Below are 17,088 nucleotides of genomic sequence, written 5' to 3'. Positions count from 1 at the left end.
GAGACCACAGGGCTAAAAAGTGGCAATGACAGAGCTCTAACTGGAGAGAGAGAGAGAGAGAGAGAGAGAGAGAGAGGAGTGGGGGGAGGGGGAGGAAGAACTCTAAACTATTAGCCTCTTCTGCCTGTGATCCATCGGGCAATGGTTTTATGTGGTTCTAGGAGACTTAACTGCACTCCCTTAATATATAGGTCTCTAGATATAGATCGATTTCTTGTGTTCTTACACATCTTGTGGACTGGGCTGTTTTTCTGTTATCCCACAAGTACTGACTGTGAGCTAACCCTATACAGAATACTCTGCTAGGCCCTTAGAGAATAGAAAGCCCTTGAGGAGCTCCCTATCTGGGAGGGAACATAAGAGAGAGATAATTAGGTTGAATCATATGAGATTGCCATTGGGAAATTACAAGGGACATACTAAAATAAATTACTGATGCATAACTAAAATAAGACAATGTAATATTAGCTAAATACTGTGACATCTCCTGTTTCAGGTACCTTGCTAAACATTTTGCATGCACTAGTTCCTGAATCTTTAAAATAACTCTCAGACATGATTATAATTACCCCATTTTATAGATGAGGAAGTTGAGGCTCTGAAGGGTGAAGCCACATACCTGGTTGTGATAAAGGTGGGATTTGAACCCAGGTCAGCCTGAATACAGAGCTAGTGCACTTAAGCCCCAGACTATAACTATTTCTAGAGGTACAAATAAAGGTATACACTTTCTTTATGCACATTGGCAATTTTTCAATTTTTATTTCACACACACTATATAGAGCATTTACTAACACATCTGGTATATTTTGGCATTTCTGTGATGGGGGCACATCTGGTCATGTGCATCACCACTTAATCTCAGCATCTGCTTTCTTCCCCTTCTGAGAATGGCCCACCAACCAAGGGGAACATATGAAGGGAAAAGACAAAAAACATATATTTCAACTTGTGTTATCTGAACACTGGGCCTGTTTATTTGGACGCCCAAACACATGCTAGAACATTTCAATTATAATTTAATTACTTCCTTTTTTTTTTCCTGTGTCCACTTGCCCTTCTTTTTTTCTAAGTCACACATGCAGATGGGAATCAGGAATGACCATTTCAATTGTACATAATTAAATTACAGGCAATACTATTAAAGTTATTTGTGTACAATCAAGCCATTTTAAGAAGTTTCCTTTTAAAAAGTTTCCTGATTTCACATTCAGATACCAAAATCCTGTTTATATAAACCATAATTTTAAATTTTATGTACAAAGTCATATCCCTTATTTAAAAATGTTAAGTTTTTTTAATCACGTGGGAAAAAAATAAAGAAGCTTTTGTTTTGCTATATTAGTAAGTGATGTCAATTTTGGTGGTGTCTGGTGAATCTGAGATTCTTCCCACTGCTGTCCCAGGATTTTGCAACACCTCCCAAAATTTAAAATTAGATTTGAGGGCTGGCATTCTCAAAGTAGGTGGTCACAAATTAGACAGTTGTCCTGTCTGCCTATGCCACAGTACTGAACTCTGTTTATATTAAAACAGGGAGGACCGCTTGTTCCCAAGATCCTTTTCAGGTCTTGAAGAGGGAAGTTTTAGCATCAACCTGACTTGGGCTCCCTCACCAGCCCTATTAGACCAATGACCTCAGGCAAATTACTGAAACCATTGGGAGTCTCAGCTACAAAATCAGGTTGATTAAACCTTATTCTACAGGTTTGTGGGAAGGTTCATCCAATAATGTATATAAAGCATCTAGATGGTTAATAGGCTTTCAGGAAATGTCAGTGTTCTTATATGTGGACATTCTTTTAAAAATCCTGCAATGCCCTATACTCTTTATAAGTATATAAATTCAGTTTTGTTTGGTGATCTGTTGAAGTCAAATTTGTGTGTCTTTGGGGTTTCGGGCGACTTGGGAGACTAGCTTTCTGAAATCCATTAATATTTCATTGGAGCTGTGGGGCCACAACTGTATAACTTGCTTGGTGGGGCCTAATTGCAGTGAATAATCCATGAACTCTTTTGAAATGTAATTCTTTGAAATAGGTATTATAATTAAATTCCAGCCAATCCAAGAGCACTTTAAAACATGTTTAAAAATTTCCCAAGCCAATTAGAAAACTGGTTGGTCCAACTGTCAAGTGTAGAGAAATATGCTAATTTATGCAAAGAGTACTATTCCAGGAAGGCCTGAACGTGAAGCACATTTTCTGAGAAAACACCTGGATGATACTATGTGATACTAAATCACTGAATATATTTTTAAGGCATGTCCAAATACAAAGCATACATTGTGAATGACAGAGCAGCAGTTACTAGAGCAAGATATGGTTTGTTTTTTAAAAAGATTTTCTATCTGGACTATGACAACATTGTATGCCAACCTTGACATATTTATCTTGTGCAATACAGTGTAGTTACAGTATCCTTATAAAAGCAAGCAAGGTGTACTACTATTGTGTTTTTTAATTCTAAGGGAATATAGAAACTAAACAATTTCACTTAAATAATTTAAATCTAGAGATAATTTGATTTAAAACTCACCAAATATCTGGGGGACATGAGTCCGAACATTCTGTTTATCAGCAGGACCCCCACTGCTGTATGTATTACAAACTAATTTAAAATAGTATTTGAACATTTCTGGAGCTTACACATGTAGTTTTTTAAAAATCTGAGTCACATTCTTGTATAATTCATCTTTTACCTGCCCTTGGTATTTATTTAAAAGATAACAAGACCCCCACTATATTTTCTTGGATATTTACAGGAAAAGTAAATACAATTAACCTAGACACAAAGGCACCCCCTCCCAATCCACACTGTCATAATTAACATTTACATAAACGCTCTGAGGGCTAGATGGTTTATGGAGACATCTCAACAAATTGAGATTTGAGATTAAAAACGGGTGGTAATTATAAACTTGCACCAAAGAGTGTTAAAAGATTGCGTACTCCCTTTTTAAGAATGGGGATCACGTAATGAAAATTTCACAAATTTGGAATATTGGTGATGATAAAGGATATCTACGTAAAGAGAAGGCAGAGAAGGCAATAGGAATTGGACGTTTCGAGTGACTTAATCAGCTCCTCACCTTCATCTTGGCCGCTAAAGTTGTGTTGTGTTGTGTTTTGTTTTGTTTTTAATGCTGATTTACAGATTTCACAGATAAGGTTTCCCGGCATTCTGGAATGGAAAGAGAGGGTGTTGCAAAGGAAAGCCTAGCACATTTAAAAGTTAGAATGAATCAGTTATTTGCCAAATAACTAAGTGAAAGTGTTGTTTTCCTTTTTAAAAAACATATGCAAAAAAGGTATTTACTGATTCTAATCAGAGTTCTAAACAAATATTGTGTTTTTTGTTTTTAACCCCCGGCGCCCCCCATCCCCTGTCGCGCTAAAACTGGAGGGAGAGAGAGAGAGAGAGGAAGAGAGAGAGAGAGAGAGAGAGAGAGAGTGTGTGTGTGTGTGTGTGTGTGTGTGCCCGGCGCCTGCAGAGAATAGCACGCATCTTGTAGATCTTAAAAAAAAAAAAAAGCCAAATAAACCTGTTTCTTGAATAAACCAATACATTTCTGAAGTTAAAAAGAATCCCAAAGGAAACAGGAATTGACAGCTTGGGAGCTTGATTTTTGAAAAAAAAATTTTTTTTAATTAAAAAAACCCTAATCTCCACATTTTTTGCTAGGCGAGAACCGAAGTTTGGAGGTAGACGAGCAGGCGAGCGGTTTGCCCGGGCGCAGAGCATGAAGGCCGGGCGGGCGCGGGGAGCGGGCGCCCGCCGCCCGGCGCGGGGGTGAGCGAGAGAGAGAGCGGAGCGCGTGTGGCCGGCGCCGCTCGGCCGGGAGCTCCCGCGCCCGCGCCCCGCGCCCCGCGCCCGCCGCCGCCGCCGCCGCCGCCGCCGCCGCCGCCCCTGGTGCGATGGCGCAGAAACCCCGTTGACAAGGCACTGCTTTTTCATGACGGTGAGTTTCCCTTTGAGTGTATTATAATTTTGTGATAAAAATTTCAAGGAGAAAAAAAAACACACACAACCTCCTTCCTCTGCCTCTTTCCTTCGGGGAGGGGAAAAGCGAGGGAGGGGGGGCTGGAGATCTATCTCCAGACAGACAGAAAAGAAAGAGGAGCAAATTAAACACCGAGTTGCCAAAACCAGGATATTAGGTTTCAGCCCAGAGAGCTATTGGCTAAGGCTGTGTTTTTTTTTGGGGGGGGTGGGTTTGTGGGTGGGTGATGGTAGTGGTGGGTGGATGTTTAATGGACACGGAGAAAAGGGGAATCGAGTGTTTATGCCTTTCCCAGCGCCGCCCGGGCCCCGGGAAGACCAAGTTCAGTGTCTCGGGCGGAGGCGCGGGCGGGCAGGGGGCGGCGGGGCCGGGCTGGGGGCGCCTCGGCGGGGTGGGGGCCCCGGCGCCTTTTTTTTTTTTTTTTTTTCCTTTTCCGCGGATGCAAATTTCTGGAGCGGGGAGAGGGAGAGCCTGGGAAGGGGGGTGGCGTGGCGGTTGGTGGTGGGGAGGAGAGGGGAGGGAAGCCTTTTAATGACTCATTGATTGAGCCGGTTTAAAATTAGTTGTGTGCGCGAATGTGAGTGTGTTTTCCGCCCCCCGGAGCCGCCGGGAGCCGGGAAGGAGGGAGCGGGGCTCGGCGAGGGGAGGACGGCGCGGCGAGGCCGCGAGCAGGGGGCAGGGAGGGCCAGGAGTGACGGCGGGCGAGGAAGAAAAATAAGCTTTTCCAATCTCCTCCCCTCGGTTTTCCCCCCCTCATTTCTTTTCTCTCGGCAGCTCTTGGGTGTGAATCGCATTTTCTTTCTTCTCGGCAAAATGGACCCCGCGTCTCGGGAGGGGGAGGGGAGAGGGTGGAGAGAGAGGCGGCGGCGGGCACCGGGTTTCTTTTTCATCCTGGCTTCCTCCTTTCCTCCGCTTCTGCGGGCAGCCGCGGCGAGAGCTCGGAGCCGGCCGCCCATCCCCGCCGGGGCCCGGTCCGGCCCGGTGACCGACGCGCGCCCGCCGGCAGACTGGCCCTTCCCTGTCGCCTCGTCGCCTGGCTCCCAAGCTCCGCCGAGGACCCGCGGCCGGGGCCGGATGAGCCCTCGCGCTGCGCCGAGGACCCGCGGCCCAACCAGGAGTCTCTTGCTGGGCCCGCGCGGCCGGGCCGAAGAGACAAGAGGCCGTGGCGGCACTATTTTGGCCGAGAGCGCGCGGGCCCGACGTGGTTCGCGCCCCCCGAGTCGCCCCGAATGCGGGATCTTGGGGGGGGGGTGCGGCTGGAAGGCACTAAGATGGCGCTGGGCCTGGCCCGTTGCCAGGGCTGGTGGCGCAGTTGCTCCGCGGGCGCCATCTTCCCTGGCGGCGCGGGCGGCGCCCTTCGTGGACGCTTCGCCGGCCGGGGCGCCGGGAGGTCGGGGCAACGGGGAGCTACGCTTAGGGTGTGGGATTCTGTAAATGAGGACGGGGACGGGGCCGGCCTGCGGAACCCGGGGCCGCGTAGCCTTGGTCTGCCCCAGGCCCCCAGACCCCCAGACCCAAAAGACGAGGCGGCCGGCTGGGAGCGGGAAGGGGCCGGGGCTGGCGGCGTCTGGCTCCTTAGCACTTGTGTTTGAGGGAAGAAGTGGGCCAGGGGTCGGGCCTTGCAGCTGGTGGGTTCCCTCCTGAGCCCGCATCCCCCTCCGGTCAAAATTGGAGGCGAGGGGGGTTCTCGTCATCCCTCCTAGGGCCTAAAACTGGACGGCTTTGTCTTCCCCGACCTGGCTGGGGGCAGGGCATGGAGGCTTTCCCTTCACCCTCTTCCAGTTAGCTTACAAGAGTGGAGTCAAACCAGGTTACAAAATTGCAAGAAACAGTCGAGGACAGTGTCTGCCTTATAGTGACAGGGTTCTCCAAAGGCACCCTACCTTAGTTTTCTTTCTTTAGTTGCTTTATTATAAAACAACCCTGGGGAGACATTGATCTAGTCAAACTGTGGAAAGGTTCTGTGTTCCAGTGATTTGAAACATCTTGTTGGCTTTCATCTTAATTATTCCAAATGGTAGCGACTTAGAACAGTTGGTTTTAGAACTCTGATCTGAAAAATAAAACTCGCTTTGAAACAGACTTTTTTTCCCTTTCCAAAAAAAGCCCTGCGCTGTTTTGTCTGTTCTTTCTTATGAATATAATAAGGCCTCTCAGTTCCCTGACTCCCTGAAGTGTTTCCTTAAAACCACCCAGACAAGTATTGATCTGTCCTGTTGTAGCTCTGTATGAAGAGGTGTGTGGGTTTTAACTGTTTTCAATTGTAACTGAAAAGATTATTGCGAGGAGGAGAGGAGGAAACAAGTCCCTAAAACTGATCTCTTTAGGAGTCCACAGAGATGGAAAGTAAGTAGTTAACTTCTAGTGGGTAAAAGTAACATAGTGGCACCAGTAGGTGCGTCCTTGTGCTTATAAACACAATACATAGAGTGGCTGTTTTAGACGCCTTAATAAGACCTGCCATATATTGAACACTGCTATATGTATGTGCCTGGTGCATTACTTAACTCTTATTTGTATCAGTCCTGCAATATTGGTTTTATTATCTATTTATACCAGAGAAGGAATTAGTGTTCACCCAGATACACAAATTGTTCTAGGTCTTGCCGTTTTAAATGGTAGAATTGACATTAGATCCCAAAAGCCATGTTCTTGGCTCTACACCCGTGGTGTCCAAATCTGAGTTTCAGGAGCAAACTGGGGGGAGATAATTTTTAAATACAGATTTGTAACATCACTTTTTTCCCCATTATTTGTTAAGGCCTGTTGGGTGTGTGTGTGTGTGTTTGTGTCTGTGTGTGTGTGTGTGTGTTTCCTCAAAACATCTAGTGTGTTAGGCAATCTCAGTTTTAAGCTTCTGACTTTCAACTTTCCGATGCCCCAACTCCCAATTTTGAAATTCTGGCCCATCCAGCACCCCCTAAATCTATGTAGGAGTGTCTTATTCCAGAGCTCTCCAGGTGATTCCACTGTGACAGATGTGGAGTTGGAATATCAATGTATTACACTATGCACTGTGCTGCTGGCTCTCTTTTGAATTGGAGTGTGAGACTTGAGGCCCATATCGTTTTGAGTTTCAACAGTTATTGCTCATTCTCTTATTTTTTTCTAGCTGCCGTTTATCAAATTATTGAAACCATTTTCTTACAGAGAGAAGGTTTACCTAGTCTAAGACTAAAATCTCTGTACATTTTCAAAAGTATATCTCATTCAGCTGAGAAGTTATAAAACATGCAAGCATCTAGGTCCTTCTGGGCCATCTAGTTTAGTCCAGATAGCTGTGCAACAAAAGTAGAATTGAATCTAGGATTGAGATAGAAATTAGGAATAGGGTAGAAAAGATCCTGGGGGAGAGGGGGGAATCTAGAGGTAAATCCTTGGAAGAAAGGATTTTTTTCAGAATTTTGAATTGTGAAGGTATCTTTTGTCTTTTGGGAAGTAGGATGGTGAAATTATTCTAAACATGAGACCATTTCAGGAACAGCGTATGCATACAGGACACAGGGTCAGAAAGAAACATCCAGAGCAGGTGATGAATAGCTGACCTGACCAAAATAAAAGAGAACCAAGTCAGTGATGTAATCTTTTAACTTCTCTGGAGCAAGAACCATGTATACTTACTTTGTGCTTTCCTTTCTTTGTTCTCAAATCACTGTTGTGTTTAGTAATTGCTGGGGGAATGGTTAAAAACTTTGATTTTTGATGCAGATGACAAAATTATATTATCTTTGCATATGTTTACATTTCTCTTTCCCTCCACATTTGAAAAATTTTAAAGGAACAGCTACTGAATACCTGTGTGCAGTCCGTGTCCAGTCTAGATCAATAGGCAGATGGAGGTCTAGGCTTTGACTCTCCTGTGTGCTTTTTCTCCCATTGTGTTTCATGATAAATGCCCAAGTAATTATATTCTTTGACTAAAATCCAATAAAGCTTGAAAGGAGGGGAAATCTAAAATAAACCTGCTTGAACAGGAGGTATAGGTTCTTTATTTTAAAGTAGCTTTTATTGGGGATGCCTGGTTGGCTCAGTCAGTAGAACATGCGACTCTTGATCTTGGGGTCATGAGTTTAAACCCCTCGTTGGGTGTAAAGGTAACTTTAAAAATAAAAGTAATAAAAAAAAATAAAGTAGCCTTTGGTGGAATTCAAGACAGGCAAGATCTCTGCCTTCATGGAATTTATAGTATAGTGGGGAAGACAGGAAATAAGTTAAACGCCAATAATCAAGATAATTACAGATTAAGAAAAATTGTAAAAAGTTAATAAGTTGGTAAATCTAAAAGAGCGTGGTATGGGGAATGGCTTTCTTGGCTAGTGAGAGTCAGGGCGCATCCCTTTGAAGAGGTGATATTTGAGCTGAGGCTTGAAACTTGAGCTTGTGCTAGCCATGTGAGAAGCTGGGGAGACTGTGCTAGCCTGTGAACAAATGCAAAGACCTGGAAGGCCCAGAAGGGCATGGGTGTTAGAACATAGAGAGGCAAGAGGAGAATAGAATGAGATGGAAGTTGAGAGATCCTTTGGGGCTTCCTATATTAGGCTGTACCAGGAGTTTGGGGTTTTATTTTATTCAAAATGACAAGCTATTGAAGGGCTTTCCTTAGGGCAGTGATGTTTTTGTTTTTAGAGATCACTGCCGCTCTGTGGAGCAAGGAAGGAAGCCGAGAGGGAGGGCTAGTGCAGTGGCCAGCTCAAGACTGGTGGTATCAGGCAAATACAGTGGCAGTGGGGATGGAGCAAAGTGGATGGGGGGTTCCAGATAGGTTATGGAGGTGGAATCAGAAGTATTTACTTAATGGGTTGGCTGTGGAGACAGGGAGGAATCAAGGAAGCCTTCAGGGTTCTAGCCTAAGTGTTGGTGACTGACAGTGCCATTTGCTGGTGGAGAAGATTGGAAGAACAGGTAGGGAGGGGTGGGTAATAAGAGCTCCATGTGGAACCTGTTGTGTTTTTTAAATACTTGCAAGACATCCAAATGGAAAGTCAAGTAGGCTGTGGATAATTCAGATTGGACTGATAGGAGTGGCCTTAAATGGTGGGAGTCACTAGCAATGGTATGTCATGGAACTGGTTGAGATCATTTATGATCTTAGAAGCCTTAACCTCAAACCATAAAACACTTTCAGTGCCTCAAGGTTGGACAAAAGAAAGAAGGTTTAGCCATGAAAGTGAAAGAGTGGATTATTCTTTTCAAGAACGAGGGAATGGTCTCTGCCAAATGCTGCTGAGAAGAGACGGGAATGGGGGTGGGGGCCATGAGGTTAATCATGAAGATCATTCTTTGTTAATAAAAAATGAATTAATGGGTACAGAATCTCAAGGTGAGCTGATGAAAAATCCTGGAGTCGGGTAGTGGCAGCCCCTGCTCAGCAGTGTGAACAGACGGAAGGCCACGGAGCCGCACGCTTAAAGATGGTACATCGGGTATTTTACCCACAATAAAAATGAGTTAACATCGAAACATTATGTGGCAGGTACAGATGTTATTGGCATGCTGCCTTGGACAATTTGCAGAGTACTGTATTTTCTGTGGAAGAAAGTAGCTTTAAAAATCGAATCTCATATTCCTGGGGCTAGGGACAGCGTCTCCACTTATCACGGTCCCAATCTTGTGTGTGCAGAACAGTCACCTAGAGATTCTGGAGTGGGACCAAGAAACCTTATACTTTTTCTTTCCCTGTTCACTGACTTGTTCTGACCCTTTAGCATAGCATTTAAAACAAGCCAGGCACTCAGTAAAGATTTGGTGACTAGTTTGACAACCCAGGTAGAGTAAAATGATAGGAACCAAAGGGAAAGGTTTTTCAGATAGGTTGAGATCTACAGTGCCTTATACATTCTGATCTCTGTGGGTGATGAGAAAAAGATTACAGGCAAGGAGGGAGAAGGTAAATACTGGGGAAATCATTTTTTAAAAGTTTTTATTGTTTTTTGAGAGAGAGAGAGCACATGCACAATATGCACGAGGGCAAGGGAGGGGGAAAGAATCTCAAGCAGATGAGCGCAGAGCCCAAGCCTGACTTGGGGCTGGATCTCATGACCCTGAGATCATGATCTGAGCCCAAATGGACTGAGCTACCCAGGCGCCCCATGGAAAATAATTTTTTAAAGATTCAAACAATACCAAGTGGTAGTGTGTAGCACTCCCCTCAACCTCCCTGTCTGCATTCTTGCCTCTGAGTGAGGTCATTGACCTTTTCATAAGGTCCTCTGTTCCCCAACTTGCCTATGGAGTAACAGTAAAATGAAATTAGAGAAAAGGAGAACAGGGTAGATGATAGGATTCAAAATAGATGTCTGTGGTCTTTACTGAGAAGATAGCAAGGTCATTTGTCAGGGGCGGAGGCAAAAGGCTTTGAGTTTAAGGAGAGAGGAGTAAACTTGTGGAGTGTATCAGATGTGGGGGAAAATGGACAAAAGAAATGGTACCTGGCTGTCATGAGGCAACGTGAATTAAGTAACGTACCAGATCCACCTACAGGGCATGGTTCCATGGTTCATAATGTTCTAGAGTAGAAGTGGAAAATACAGTAAGTGAGGGGGCTGACAGAAAAGGAGGGGTTGTTAAATGAGCGTGGGGAAGTGGCAGTGCTGACAGTAAAGGAATGGGATGTGGACTTTAAAGGAAGGCCCTGTAATGGAAACCTCGTATATGGTACCTCGCTTCGTGGGGGTAGGAGCCCAGGCTGTGGCTCTGCTGGGGATGGCTTGTCCATTTGTAGTGCAGTTCAGGAGAGCTCAGAGGGTGGTACCCGTGTTTGTATAGGAAAGTGGAAGAAAGTTGTTTTGGGGAGAAGCAGTTGGAGGCTTTGATCTCCTTTTTTCTTACCTTCTTTGTGCTTGCGCTCAGGAAAAGATCCTGAGACCTCACTGTACCAGATCTTAAACCTAGGTTCCCCTTCCTCTTAATCCTCATCGACTTTATCTGGTTGTGACTAAATGATAAATTTCTTCATAATAAAGTTGTAAAGTTGAACATTTTCTGGTTTTGTGGGTTCTTTGGCTATCTTGCAAACACATTAAACACTTATAGTACCTGAAATAAAAACCCTGTATGTGAGAATGTGAGGGAATGAAGTATGAAAAGTACTGTCTTTTTAGGAAAGGCTTATCTCAGTTGAACCAAAATCCAGGATGCTTCCTTGTATCATCAGAAATTATGTTTTATGTGTGTCCTGACCTGTAATTGAAACATTTTCACAAGGAGGAAAACGGAGGGAAAGAAAAAAATATTTGTTAAACCTTAACATTATTTCAGGCCCTAATGGGTGTTTAATATTATTAAATTCTCATGAATAACCCTGGAAGTAGATTTTGTCTCTCTTTTATAGATAATGAAACAGGTTTACTGAAGATAAATAACTTACCCAAGTTTGCTTTACTAAGGGTCAGAGCCGGGATCTTAATATATACTGTAGATCCGTTCATCATACATTTTGCCATTGGTATTAAGCCTGTGTATAAATTTAACCTACAGATGACTGCCTACTGAACGTTTTAATATCTTATAATTGGATGACCATTATTTCAATAGGAGGAATAGGGAAAAGTAGTGTTTTTATGGATAAGTAAAAATTGTGATTAAAAAAACCCAAGAGTCTCTTCTGGTGATAGTTAAATTCTAGGTCAAAGCAGTTATTCTCCTTCTGCAGATAATTCAGTTTTTATTTGCATAGTATGGTTAGTCAAACATGGGGACCATTTTAGCTCTATATTTGGTAGCAATCAGAGATTATGAATCATATCTTTCACTTAAAAAAAAATCCTAATCAGAAAAGAACACTTAGGACCTTAATTAAAGATGATATGGTACAGCTCAAGTTGTTCTTTGCTTAGAATGTCAATGTAAGCACAGTAATTAGAAGTACAGATTTTGGGGAGAAAGTATTTAAAAGGCTCCAAGTGTGATTCACTTGAAGGAAATGTTCTTGTAAAGAGGCTGTACTATAGATAGAATGTAAGGGGTATTTAAGTGTGGCCAGTAAGGTAACATGTCAAAAGTAATTATTTTTTTTCCTTTTTGACTGTACAAGAAAGCTTAGCCCTGAAAAGCCACAGTAGTAAAAGATCATGAAACATTCTCACTGTAGATTTGAGTTCACCAGGGCTGACCTGCAGCTATTGAGCCTCACGCGGCTCACCCAGCAGTTTGAGGTAGTTCTTCACGCCAGGCTGCAAGCACTAACTAGAATTTTCTGCCTTGCCCAATGAGAACCAACGTGTTAGCACTACGTATTAGTGGGAAGCCTCGGCTAGGGAGATGAAGAATTTCAAAATCTTGTGGTAAGTGTCATGTCAGAGAGAATTTCAAAATTTGTTATGTGGACTGTAAATATTTTGACATAACTAAGGAGTAAGAAGACTGCTATTGTATGTATCAGAATCCACCATCCTTAAAAGTTGCTTGCAGCATATTTCAGACATGACTGCTGTTATAATGTTTTAAAAGATAAATCAGCTTATCTGGTTTCATGGTTAAATTTTTATTTTAGAATAGTTTAGTGCTCCTAGGAAATTTTTTACAGTGTTAGGGCCACTCCCATCAGTATATTTTTAGCAATAAGTTTTAAAGCCCTACGCGTTTCCCCTGAATTTAAAAAAAAGTCATAGTTGTTGAATAAGTTTAGTTTCAGTGCAGTATAACTGATAGTTTTATGAATATAAAATAAATTAGGGTAGTTTATAATTTATTTTTTTCAAAAATCATTTCTCAGGGTGCCTGGCTGCCTCAGTCAGTAGAGTATGTGACTTTTGATCTCAGGGTCGTGAGTTCAAGCCCCACACTGGGTGTAGAATTACTTAAAAATAAAATATTTTTTATTATTTTTTTTTTTTTAAGATTTTATTTATTTGACAGAGAGACAGCAAGAGAGGGAACACAAGCAGAGGGGAGCGGGAGAGGGAGAAGCAGGCTTCCCGTTGAGCAGGGAGCCCGATTCGGGGCTCGATCCCAGGACCCTGAGATCATGGCCTGAGCCGAAGGCAGACGTTTAACGACTGAGCCACCCAGGTGCCCAAAAGATAAAATATTTTTTAAAAAAAACATTTCTCAATAAACAGTAGAACTGGAGAAACCTGGATGCCATTTTGAGAGATTAAATTTAAAATCTTTGTGTTTGGGGCGCCTGGGTGGCTCAGATGGTTAAGCATCTGCCTTCGGCTCAGGTCATGATCCCAGGGTCCTGGGATCGAGTCCCGCATCGGGCTCCCTGCTCCTTGGGAGACTGCTTCTCCCTCTGCCTCTCTCTCTCTCTCTCTCGTCTCTCATGAATAAATAAATAAAATCTTTAAAAAAATAAAATAAAATAAAATAAAATCTTTGTGTTTGGCAAACACGTTTGTTACATACAAAGTTAGAATTCACATCAAAGAAAGTTTTCTAGAGTAAATTTTAGTTTTTTAAACTGGAAATAACCTAAGAAGTAGAATACTAGATATATATTTTTTTTAATGTGGAGAAATGTCTTAAAATTTAGAAGTAACTCTTTCCATGTAGAGACTATTACCCCCACACACACACAAAATAAGATTTTTTTCCTCTGATTACTGAGAGTAAAAGTTTTTTTTTTTTTAAAGATTTTATGTATTTGACAGAGACACAGCGAAAGAGGGAACACAACCAGGGGGTGTGGGAGAGGGAGAAGCAGGCTTTCCACTAAGCAGAGAGCCCGATGCAGGGCTCAATCCCAGGACCCTGGGATCATGACCTGAGCCGGAGGCAGATGCTTAACGACTGAGCCACCCAGGCACCCCGTAAAAGTTTTTTTTTTTTTTTAAATATGGTTGATTTAGATTTTATTTATTTATCTGACAGAGAGAGAGAGTGAGAGAGGGAACACAAGCAGGGGGAGTGGGAGAGGGAGAAGCAGGCTCCACGCCAAGCAGGGAGCCCGATACGGGCCTCCATCCCAGGACCCTGGGATCACGACCCGAGGCGAAGGCAGACGCTTAACAACTGAGCCACCCAGGCGCCCCCATAAAAGTTATTTTTGTGTGGTTTTGATTTGGAAGTATTTCTTCTAGGATTTAAAATAAAAATGAATGCTGCTATATTTAGATTTGTTTTAACTCGCATTTCCTAGAAGTGCAAAGAAATATATTTAAAAATAGGTCACTTTATTCTTCCTATTTGTATTCTGATTCTCCAGATCTGTGAGAATCTCAGGATTGGAGAGATCCATGGGAGCCCAACCCCTTTTTTCTAGGTGTGATCACACTTAAAAGATGAATATTTACAACTCGATATGTTTGGAGCTGCGTCTATCCATAGACCTCAGGATGGTTTTATTTTCAAATTTTACAACTGTTTTGCTTATTCATCTGACTTTATATGGCACATGATATCCTTATTATTTTCTGTTATAGCATATATCATGTAGATAAAACAACCTGAAAGAAATTGTTAAGAATAATACAAAGAGAAATGAAATTTGGGTAACCATGCTGTTTGAAAAAAAAAAGGGGGTGGGGAGGACCTTCACATACTTAGATATGTAAAGTTGACATTATGCCAGAGGGAGGGCAGAGGGGTTGGGGGGCAGAGAGAGCATTGCAGGTAATGTTACAAAGTTGTCTCAACTGGTTTTCGGTTGAGTGTAGAAAAGGACTTTGTTTTTTACAGTGAAGAAAGTGGGGATTCGTTGGACGGTTTTGGCTTATGTTTTATTTTATTTTATTGTTTTTTTAAAGATTTATTTATTTTAGAGAGTGCACACGAGCACCGGTTGGAGCAAAGGGAGAGGGAGATAGAGAAACCCTTAGTGGACTCCGCACTGAGCTCAGAGCCTGATGCAGAGCCTGATCCTACGATCCTGAGATCATGACCTGAGCCAAAACCAAGAGTCGGACACTTAATAGTCTGTACCACCCAAGGGCCCCTTGGCTTATGTTTTAAAGGGATTATTCAGGAGGTTGGGATGGGAATAGATTGTAGGGGGTAAAAGAATGGAAGCAGAGAGACCAGGTGAGATATGGTGATGGCTTGGATTAGGAAGATGGCAGTGGCGGTGGTATGTGGTAGGATTCTGGATCTATTTGGGAAGTGGAGCCAAGAGGCTTTCTTGCTGGCTGTGGAACATAAGAGAGTGAGCGGTCAAGGGTTACATATAGAAGATGGAATTTGAACTGGAGCCTGGAGGAATTTGTTGACCATGAAAAGATGGCATAAGCAGAGGAATTTAGGTGGGCAAGAACCAAATTAGGTGAGAAGTTAAGAAAGGGGCAGGACAGTGAGGAATGCTCTTTGATGGAGTGAGAAGTTTGTAAAAGAGAAAAGAAAGAGGAGGGGAAAGACAGGCTGGGAAGGGACTTTGGGATCAGTTTGTGAAATGCACTAAATGCAAAGTCAAAGTATATGAAGTTTTTTTCTCTTACATGTTAAAAAAATCATAAAAGTTTTCAAACAGGGCAGTGATGCGACTTAGAAAGCATCACTGTAGTTAATAACAGCTTTGGAACCAGGCAGATTGGGGTTCCGCCCCTTGCTCTTTTCCTTTCTGTGCTGTCTTTGAGTAAATTACATAACCTCCCTGAGGGAATGTGCCCAGTTTCTCCCCTGGATTGAGAACTTACCATTTTGAGGAAGTTTGTAAGGATCAAGTGAGATCATGCATATAAAGATTTACACAGTGCCTGACCCACATGGGTCTCAGCTATCACTGCTGTTGAAAATTATTATTGCTATAAAAAGTAACATTAAAGCAGTGTTTCATTGCACGTGTCTACTAACAGTGAATGAATGGTTCCTTTAGGAAATGAAATGGACTTTTTGTCTAAAGTGAATTATTCCTGTCAGCCAGTATTTCCTTCTAAGACTGGGCATTGCTCCTTGAAATTCCTATTAGTTGTCCAGGAGTGTACTTTTATCAGAACAGCAGGGGATGTAATGCAGAGTTTACCTGAAACATTTAGAGATCAAATCTAACAGATTCCCATCTTGATATTCCCAGTTTAGTGCAGAAAAGCCTCTGAGAAATTTAGCAGCAGAAACCTGATGTCACTTTAAAATCCAACTGTCGGGGCACCTGGGTGGCTCAGTCATTAAGCGTCTGCCTTCGGCTTGGGTCATGATCCCAGGGTCCTGGGCTCGAGCCCCACATCGGGCTCCCTGCTCCGCGGGAAGCCTGCTTCTCCCTCTCCCACTCCCCCTACTTGTGTTCCCTCTCTCGCTGTGTCTCTCTGTGTCAAATAAATAAATAAAATCTTAAAAAAAAATAAAATAAAACCCAGTTGCCAAAACTTAAGGTCCTGCTGAATGCTATTCTGCAGAACACAGATTTAGAAAATGCTGAGAAAGGGAAAAACAGCATATGGGCTTTGATTTCATTTACATATAAAAATATACCTTACATGTAAAAATGTACTAAAGAAAAAGACTAAAAAAAGCATGTTCCATGGTATCAGTTCAGGATGCCATAACAAAATAGCATAGACTTATGGGTGGCTTAAATAACCGAAATTTATTTTCTCCCAGTTCTAGAGGCTGGGTAGTCCAAGATCCAGGTCCTGGCCAATTTGGTTGCTGGGCAGGGCCTTCTTCCTCGTTTGCAGACAGCTGTTTTCTCCCTGTGTCCTCATGTGAGCGCTGGTGTCTCTTCCTCTTATAAAAGCACCAGCCTTGGGGCGCCTGGGTGGCTCCGTCAGTTAAGCGTCTGATTCTTGATTTCAGCTCAGGTGATGATCTTAGGGTCCTGGGACCGAGCCCCGTGTTGGGCTCCGCACTTGGCAGGGAGTCTGCTTAAGATTCTCTTTCTCCCTCAGCCCCTCCCCCGCGACCTCCTCTCCCTCCCTCTCTCTCTCTCTCTTTTTTTTAAGATTTTATTTATTTGACACAGAGAGAGGGAGCATAAGCAGGGGGAGTGGCAGGCAGAGGGAGAGGGAGAAGCAGGCTCCCTGCTGAGCAGGGAGCCCAATGTGGGGCTCGATCCCAGGACCCCGGGATCATGACCTGAGCCAAAGGCAGACGTTCAACCAACTGAGCCACCCAGGCATCCCTCTCCCTCCCTCTCTTAAAAAAAAAAAAAAAAATCACCAGCCTTATCCTATTAGGGCCCTGCCATTATGACCTCATTTAACCGCAGTTACCTC

The 17,088-nt window shown here is 43.2% G+C and overlaps 1 protein-coding gene across 2 annotated transcripts in view; it reads left to right on the top strand.

Annotated features, from left to right (window-relative positions):
- Positions 1 to 3,909: 3,909 nt before the first annotated feature.
- The window catches only part of BICRAL (BRD4 interacting chromatin remodeling complex associated protein like), a 72,302-nt gene continuing 59,123 nt past the window's right edge, over positions 3,910 to 17,088 (top strand). Inside the window, exon 1 of one of the 2 annotated variants that reach the window (XM_027600848.2) lies at positions 3,910 to 3,961. The gene's annotated coding sequence lies outside the window, so the exon portion shown is untranslated. Of the gene's footprint in view, positions 3,962 to 4,298; positions 4,325 to 17,088 lie in introns of those variants that run through there. The other variant, XM_027600847.2, reaches the window with a different exon arrangement.

This window comes from Zalophus californianus, chromosome 7, assembly GCF_009762305.2.
Source record: "Zalophus californianus isolate mZalCal1 chromosome 7, mZalCal1.pri.v2, whole genome shotgun sequence".
NCBI classification, from domain to species: Eukaryota; Metazoa; Chordata; class Mammalia; order Carnivora; family Otariidae; genus Zalophus; species Zalophus californianus.
The sequence above is the reverse complement of the archived record's forward strand: the minus strand, read 5'-3'. Positions and strand labels throughout refer to the sequence as shown.